Source organism: Poeciliopsis prolifica, unplaced genomic scaffold (genome assembly GCF_027474105.1).
Source record: "Poeciliopsis prolifica strain line A6 unplaced genomic scaffold, Auburn_PproV2 SCAFFOLD157, whole genome shotgun sequence".
NCBI classification, from domain to species: Eukaryota; Metazoa; Chordata; class Actinopteri; order Cyprinodontiformes; family Poeciliidae; genus Poeciliopsis; species Poeciliopsis prolifica.
The window spans coordinates 92,612-102,105 of NW_026562532.1; the positions used below are offsets into that span (position 1 = coordinate 92,612).

At 42.2% G+C, this 9,494-nt stretch overlaps 1 long non-coding RNA gene across 1 annotated transcript; it reads right to left on the minus strand.

Moving 5' to 3' along the window:
• Window positions 1-431: 431 nt before the first annotated feature.
• Window positions 432-1,809, minus strand: LOC129356123 (uncharacterized). The gene is made up of 3 exons (XR_008605361.1): window positions 1,742-1,809; window positions 1,483-1,640; window positions 432-1,016 (listed from the first exon to the last, which is right to left on the minus strand). It is a non-coding gene; the product is annotated as an uncharacterized LOC129356123 (long non-coding RNA).
• Window positions 1,810-9,494: the final 7,685 nt, after the last annotated feature.

Sequence of the window (9,494 nt, forward strand, 5' to 3'; positions counted from 1 at the left end):
GGTCCCAAAAGGGTTTGTCCACGGTTTCCATGGTGGCCCCACATGGGTTTGCCAAGTAAATTTTTATGGGTGCTAACTGGGTTTTCAGTGGGGCCCACATGGTTAACTCACATGAGGCCCATCTGTGGCCCACTAGGGTGCTGTCAGGAATATTTACCTGGGTCCCAATTGGGTCTGAACTGGGCTAGAATATGGGTACCAAGTGGGTTTGTCCACGGTTTCCATGGTGGCCCCACATGGGTTTGCCCAGGTTGATTTCAATGGGTGCTGACTGGGTTTTCAGCGGGACCCAGATGCCTTAATCCTGTAGGAACAATTCTCATCTAACCTGGATGTGAATTACATTCATAGATATGCAATCTTGATCAACAATCCAAAGTCTAGCTTAAAACGTGTTCAAATAAAAAAAAAAAAAAAAAAGAGATGAAAAATTTATTTTGCTCAAGGCTTTTATTTAGTAATTTAAAATATTGTCAGGAGTTATTTTTTACCTCACTACAGCAATTATTAGAACTTCATTAATACTCAGGGAATGGTGCCACAAAAAGAAATCTGCAATTATTCACGACATCTTTGAAAATAACAGAAGCTAGTTTACTATAACAAACTTATAAACAGATCTATAAATATATATCTATAGATGCACACAAATAAAGACACCTACATATTTTCCTACAGGTCTATAAATGTATACATCTAAATACTATCTATATAACTTTATACACGTATATTCACATTGATACACACAATGTGAATATACACACCTATATAGATCTTTCACAATACATTTTTGTTAAACATTTTTAAAAATAACCTACATGCCATATGCATGCTTAAATTTGAAATCTCTCATACTTTACTGAAACTGTCCATCTTGAAAGACCTCCCCAACCTGAGTTTGAACTGGCAGTCTCTCTAGTCTATTTCCACTTCCACTCGGGCTCCAGTAAACCACTTCGAGAGTCTTTGCTGTATGCTTGTGTGATTCTGTAGATGGATAATTTCTTTTAAGTCCCCTGAAATAACAAGCAAAGGTAGAAATTGTATTAGTGTTTCATTTTAGCACAATGTAACATTCATGAGATTTGCATCTCCCCCTTCATGGGGCAAAAATGCTTGCAGAGATATGCCATAATCAAAAGGACTCTTGAGTCATCATTATTATGTACAGAAACTATATTCTTACTGTAAATTTAAAATATATCCATCTATATAAATCAACTACTAGGTTCTATCGTGGTTTTGTGGTTATTTTAATATTGTTTGAAATGCAAACAATATTACCTTCAAATTTTTAAGTTCTTAACAACAGTGAAAGAATACTGTTCAAATAAAACCAAAAATTGAAGACTCAATTTTTAACCTAAAAACATTACTAAAAATAACAAACAAAAGCATAAAACAACCAAAATAAATTAACATATGTTTAAGAAAGAAAAGTGAAAAAAAAAAGTTACTCTGACAATAAAAACTGATATTTACCATACAAAACATCAAAGAGACGCAGGTCCAAGAGCTTGTTTCCAATGTTGGCCAAAAAGGTTGAACTGGACTTCCAGTTCATGGGACATGAGGAATCGCACAGCTGGTTGTATTGTGTCATCTAAGGATGCTCCTCCAATTTCTGTAGCCATGGCAACCTTAAGTACAATGACAATAACAGGACAACATTTTGTTTTTGTTCATCAGTTTGTCATTATATCACTCTTATGTGCTTAATTTCACTAACATATTAATCTACCTTTTTCAAATCATTATAAAGTGATCTTCACACGCTGATCCTCTTGAAGCCTGCAAAAATATATATTTATTAGTGCAATATAACATTTAGACTTTTCAAAAAATAAAAAAATTAAGGCAAAACAGCCTTTGTATAGATTAACTACTGAAGCCTTATATTGTAAACACTGAACAGTTTTGCAATTATCCTAATTTCTTTGTTAACGTGACAGGACTAAGACAGTAGTATTACTCTTAAGAGAAGTTTAGAAAATCACTATAAATGTAACTAATAAAGCCTAAAACATTGTACATATAAAAAAATTAGAGCTACAATTAAATATAAGTACATTTCACATAACTGCTAGCTAAATATTGCAAAAATATCAAAAAGAATTTCTTCATCTTTCAATATTTGTTTCAGGCTTGGCCACTGATTGACATGATGGGTTTCAATTTACGGACCCACATGCAGTAACCACACGTTGGATAGGGATGAGTGAGTGATTTATTTACAACAGGACAAAATAAAATCTATTTCCCGGACATCAGCGGAAGGGGAGGACCACTCGACCAGGTTGGCCTGAAACGAGAACTTAGTTATGACGGGCTTAGAATGAGTGATCGGAGGGGAAACAGGAACAGGCTTACTTCGGTGGGGTCTTTCGAGGCGTGGGTGTGAGATGCCAGGTTCCTGAGAGAGGGTGTGCAGCGGTTCCGAAGGTAAATGCGAGGTGGGAATGGAAGAGAGCTGGAAGCTCGAAGGGTGGAGTGGAGGCAGTGGAATCGGCGGAGCGAGCAGGCAGGTATTCACTGGTGAGTTCTCGAATGAGGCGACAAAACCCCTAAGATCGAACAAACACAGAGACCAGGTGACTTCTAGTAGACACAGAAACGTTCTCAGAAAACTGTTCACAACAGGAGAGGCCAGAGTGACTACCGGTGTATGCAACCATCTAGCATACACCAGTAGAATCTTCAGTCAATCTAGCGTAGACTGAAGATTCTGCTGCTCCTCCACCTGTGCCAAGCTCCACGGGCTCCTCACAAAGATCCTCGCTGAAATAAGATGCGACACTCACATACACACACAGGAACCCTGACACTGATGACTACTCTAGACCAACACAATAGCGGCAGATTGAAATAAACTATGACATAACAAAACGCTTTAAAGTGTCACACAACAATTAAAAAAAGAATTTAAAAATATGAACTACAATGCCTTCATCCTATTTACAAAAAACCTTTTAGGCCCAATATACTGAAACCACATGGGCCCCATATAGTGTTCCCATTTCTGTCCCATGCCCGGTTAGCCACGTTAATGCTGAATTGGGCCCATACATTTAACCCAATTGAGCCAACAATATGAGTCCCATTTCGGTTAACCTTTTGAGCCTCACGCAGTTGGCCCAGATAAAACCCATGCCCTCTTATCATTACCTATATAGCCCAAAGCTAAACGATTCAATGCAGTTTTATTGAAAAAAACGACAATAATAATCTTGCATGGGTCCCAGCCAAACCAGCCTGAATCCATACATGAGACCCACCCATGCATGCTGATGTGACTGTGAGAAAGATTATTAAAAGCCCAAGTACATAGAATGAAAGCACAATAGTTACTCTTTTTAAATCAAAAATGGTTTTATTGTGTCCAGACACTTTGTAACAACCTCTGCTAGCAACATAGATTCTTCAGTGAACCGATTTCATTCTGCCTCGTTGGCGCTCAAATGAACCAATGGCAGCTCAACAAATAGAATGGCGGCGGTATTTGAAAATGGTTTGGCCCACAACGCTGCGTTTGAAATCGGTCTGCACTAAAATCTGCTTATTGTGTGTAGCTGTGTGTGTTAGCAATATCAGAAAAAGTATCACCCTAAAGAAAAGCAAAAATAACAATAACAATTAAGTCTCTTTTGGGATCTGTCGTCCGATTTGTTACGAGCAACAATTTTTTTAACAAGCGATTTAAAATCTCTCCCTAAAATTTGGTACTAGGTAAAACAGAAGAAATGTACTTACAGATTCTTTCGTAGATCAGCCAACAGGCAGACTCCGCGCCAACGGACTGATGAAGAGAACAGGCTTGATTTTGAAACCGCATATCCATCCGCGGGTCATTTTACGTTTTCCAAGAAACACAAGATTAATTTTTGAGAGTGCTACATCGATTTAACAAATGTAAAACCGATGTAGCAAAAGTTCTCAATGTAAATAAATACATTTCGTTGTCCTCCTTATTCAAATATTTTGGAACTATTTTCTTCAGTGGATGTGTAAAGTGCCTACCGGTACTTCAATTCACCAACCTTTACTGGCAACGGTGCCTCAGAGCAAACAATGAACAAAAAGGTAATTGGAACCAAATGAATCATTAACAGAAATGTTACGTCTTTTATTTTTTATTTTATTTATACTGATGACTTGGAAAATGTTTGCAAATATATGAAAAAACAGATGCTCAAAATTTACTCTTGTCTCTCACTTGCTAATGAGTTTTGTTTATTTTCTAAACATTTTGTGATATTTTTCACAATGGTCTGATCTGAACTATTTGTCCAAATAAAAATTTAAATCTTGCTGCGAACAGGCTGCAGTAAACTCTATGAATGTCTAAACATCCAATTGATAAAAAATAATAATAAAAATAAAATAAAAAGTTATTATTATTAAAAATAAAACAAGGACTAAAGCTCAACCATGACCACTCTGTGCTTAATTTGAGTAATCACCAGAATATGAGTTACGTATATATTTCAAACAGATTATTTCAAAAAAAATGTTTAAGACATTCAGACTGCAATAATAAAATGAAAAAAAGTTAGGGGTCAAAGTGTAGCAAGAGCAATACTGAACTTGCTTTTGCTTTGACATACAGTGAAAAGTTTGAAAGTGACAGGGTAACCACATTGTCGATTAAAATGTTCTACAATTTTGTCCCATTTAGACCATGAAAAAAGTACTAGGGGCTACATTTTTCTGCCCAGGTCCAACCCATGTATGGTTAGCCCATGCTCATGTCATGTTAGTTTAATGTGGACAGCCCACATTGGGCTTCTCATGTGGGGCCCATGATACTGAAACCACATGGGCCCCAAATAGTGTTGCCCATTTCTGTCCCATTTCCAGTTAGCCCACATTGTTGCTGAATAGGGCCCATACATTTAGCCCAAATGGGCCAGCCCATAGGGGTCCCATTTTAGTTAACCATATGTGTCCCATGAGGTTTGCCCAGATAAAACCCATGACACTCATTACCCATATGGCCTACTACAAACCCAACGGGGGCCCACTCATGCGTACTGGCTTGGAGACTGGACTGGACTGTTCTAGCATAAAATAATAACATGAAAAAATGTTAAGGGTTCAAAGTGTGGCTAGAGCAATACTGAACTGGTTTAAAAAAATAAAGCATTGTAGAATTATTTTTAATGTTTTAATATCCTGGTCCTCTGGAAGCCTAGTGTTTGTAAATGAGCCAGGCATAGATATCACACAGTGAACATGTTTTAGGTTCAAACATTAGGAAGACATGGATGTTCTGTTCTATCAGCAAAATATATCCTTGGGTGATCTCCAAGACGAGGTCACCTTCGTCCTGGAGACCTCGACAATGGTCAAGGTCACCAACCTTTACTATCGTCGAGGTTTCCTACAAGGAAAAAATTAAATTCTACAATTTACCTTACATTAACTCCATTAGAGGCCAGCTGAGTAACAATTGCCTTGGCAAAGACTATAAAGCTGACATCTCGGGTAATTCTTTCCAAGTTTTGAGAATCTTGCTCTTGCAGCTTTTGCTTTGACATACAGTCAAAATTTTGAAAGTGACAGGTTAACTACAGGGTTGGACAATGAAACTGAAACACCTGGTTTTAGACCACAATAACTTATTAGCGTGGTGTAGGGCCTCCTTTTGAGGCCAATACAGCATCAATTCGTCTTGGACAAGTATGGGGCCAAGGGAATGCCATGATATGGCAGCCCACACCATCAATGATCCACCCCCATGCTTCACTCTGGCATACAACACTCTGGCTGGAATGCATCTTTGGGGCTTCTCCACACCGTAACTCTCCCGGATGTGGGGAAAACAGTAAAGGTAGACTCATCAGAGAACAATACATGTTTCACATTGTCCACAGCACAAGATTTTCGCTCCTTGCACATTGAAACCGACGTTTGGCATTGATACGAGTGACCAAAAGTTTGGCTATAGCAGCCCGGCTGTGTATATTGACCATGTGGAGCTCCCGACGGACAGTTTTGGTGGAAACAGGAGAGTTGAGGTGCACATTTAATTCTACCGTGATTTGGGCACCGTGGTTTTATGTTTTTGGGATACAATCCGGGTTAGCACCCAACATCTCTTTAAGACAGCTTCGTCTTGCATCCACAGTTAATCCTGTTAGATGTGGTTCGTCATTCTTGGTGGTATGCTGACATTACCTGGATACTGTGGCTCTTGATAATCACAAAGACTTGCTGTCTTGGTGAACAATTTGCCCTCTTTGAACTCCAGTATGTCCCAAATAATGTTATGTGCATTGCAATATTTTGAGCAAAACTGTGCTCTTACCCTGCTAATTGGACCTTCACACTCTGCTCTTACTGTTGCAATGTGCAATTCATGAAGATTGGCCACCAGGCTAGTCCAATTCAGGCATGAAACCTCCCACACTAAAATGAGAGGTGTTTCAGTTTCATTGTCCAACCCTGTACATTGTTCTACAATTTTGTCTCATTTAGCCCACTTAAAAAAGGACTGGGGGTCATATCCACACCCAGGTCCAACCAGGGCGTGGATATGTACTGACCACACTGAACCCACAGTGGGTTCAGTGTGGTCAGCCCACATGGTCTGACCACAGGTCTAACCCATATGTGGTCAGCCCACATGACATGAGTCTATGCTCATGTCATGTGGGTTCAGTGTGGTCAGCCCACATGGTCTCCCCATGTTGGGCCCATGATACTGAAACCACATGGGCCCCACATAGTTTTGCCCAGTTCTATCCCATTCCCAGTTAGCCCACTTATAAAAGGACTGGGGCCATATCCACACCCAGGTCTAACCCATATATGGTCAGCCCATGCTGATGTCATGTGGGTTCAATGTGGTCTGCCCACATGGGCTTCCCATGTTGGGGCCCATGATACTGAAACCACATGGGCCCCATATACTGTTGCCCAGTACTATCCCATTCCCAGATAGCCCACTTAAAAAGGACTGGGGCCCACATATCACACCCAGGTCTAACCCATACCCCCACATACTGTTGCCCAGTACTGGTCAGCGCATGCTGATGTCATGTGGTTCAATGTGGTCTGCCACATGGGCTTCCCATGTTGGGCCCATGATACTGAAACGACATGGGCCCCATATACTGTTGCCCAGTACTATCCCATTCCCAGATAGCCTACTTAAAAAAGGACTGGGGCCTACATATCCACACCCAGGTCTAACCCATATATGGTCAGCCCATGCTGATGTCATGTGGGTTCAATGTGGTCTGCCCACATGGGCTTCCCATGTGGGCCCATGATACTAGAACCACAGGGCCCCACATACTGTTGCCCCAGTACTATCCCATTCCCAGATAGCCCACTTAAAAAAGGACTGGGGCCCACATATCCACACCCAGGTCTAACCCATATATGGTCAGCCATGCTGATGTCATGTGGGTTCAGTGTGGTCAGCCCACATGGTCTCCCCCATGTTGGGCCCATGATACTTAAACCACATGGGCCCCACATAGTTTTGCCCAGTTCTATCCCATTCCCAGTTAGCCCACTTAAAAAAGGACTGGGGCCTACATATCCACACCCAGGTCTAACCCATTTATGGTCAGCCCATGCTGATGTCATGTGGGGTTCAATGTGGTCTGCCCACATGGGCTTCCCATGTTGGGCCCATGATACTGAAACCACATGGGCCCCATATACTGTTGCCCAGTACTATCCCATTCCCAGATAGCCCACTTAAAAAAGGACTGGGGCCCACATATCCACACCCAGGTCTAACCCATATATGGTCAGCCCATGTTGATGTCATGTGGTTCAATGTGGTCAGCCCACATGGGGCTTCCCATGTTGGGCCCATGATACTAGAACCACATGGGCCCCACATACTGTTGGCCCAGTACTATCCCATTCCCAGATAGCCCACTTAAAAAAGGACTGGGGCCCACATATCCACACCCAGGTCTAACCCATATATGGTCAGCCCATGCTGATGTCATGTGGGTTCAATGTGGTCAGCCCACATGGGCTTCCCATGTTGGGCCCATGATACTAGAAACACATGGGCCCCACATACTGTTGCCCAGTACTATCCCATTCCCAGATAGCCCACTTAAAAAAGGACTGGGGCCCACATATCCACACCAGGTCTAACCCATATATGGTCAGCCCATGCTGATGTCATGTGGGTTCAATGTGGTCAGCCCACATGGGCCTTCCCATGTTGGGCCCATGATACTAGAACCACATGGGCCCCACATACTGTGCCCAGTACTATCCCATTCCCAGATAGCCCACTTAAAAAAGGACTGGGGCCCACATATCCACACCAGGTCTAACCCATATATGGTCAGCCCATGCTGATGTCATGTGGGTTCAATGTGGTCTGCCCACATGGGCTTCCCATGTTGGGCCCATGATACTAGAACCACATGGGCCCCACATACTGTTGCCCAGTACTATCCCATTCCCAGATAGCCCACTTAAAAAAGGACTGGGGCCCACATATCCACACCCAGGTCTAACCCATATATGGTCAGCCCATGCTGATGTCATGTGGGTTCAATGTGGTCAGCCCACATGGGCTTCCCATGTTGGGCCCATGATACTAGAACCACATGGGCCCCACATACTGTTGCCCAGTACTATCCCATTCCCAGATAGCCCACTTAAAAAAGGACTGGGGCCCACATATCCACACCCAGGTCTAACCCATATATGGTCAGCCCATGCTGATGTCATGTGGGTTCAATGTGGTCAGCCCACATGGGCTTCCCATGTTGGGCCCATGATACTGAAACCACATGGGCCCCATATACTGTTGCCCAGTACTATCCCATTCCCAGATAGCCCACTTAAAAAAGGACTGGGGCCCACATATCCACACCCAGGTCTAACCCATATATGGTCAGCCCATGCTGATGTCATGTGGGTTCAATGTGGTCAGCCCACATGGGCTTCCCATGTTGGGCCCATGATACTGAAACCACATGGGCCCCATATAGTGTTGCCCAGTACTATCCCATTCCCAGATAGCCCACCTAGTTGCTGAATAGGGCCCATGCATTTAGCCCTATGGGCCAGCCCATATGGGTCTCATTTTAGGTTAACCATATGTGTCCCATGCAGTTCGCCCAGATAAAACCCATGCCCACTCATTACCCATGTAGCCCACATCAAACACAAGTGGGGCCACTCATGCGTGCTGGCTGGGATCTGACCTCAGACCAGTTCTACCATCAAGGGTTCTACTGGAGCGCCACCTGGTGGTGGAGTTAGGAAACTGTGGCTTATAGAGCTGAAGGTCTGAGTGATGGACCAACTGGATCCGTTCAGTTTGATTTGTTCTGTTTTTATATTTTGTCCATCATTAATATTCACCGTTAAGTTTTATTTTCTAACATTATGATAAATTGTTTGTTTTATTGATTATATAACAAAATGCTGGACAAAAACAAAACAGTAAAACCCACATTAAGGCCAAATGAGTTTATTTATAGAAAGTGATGAAGAGGAGCTGCTGC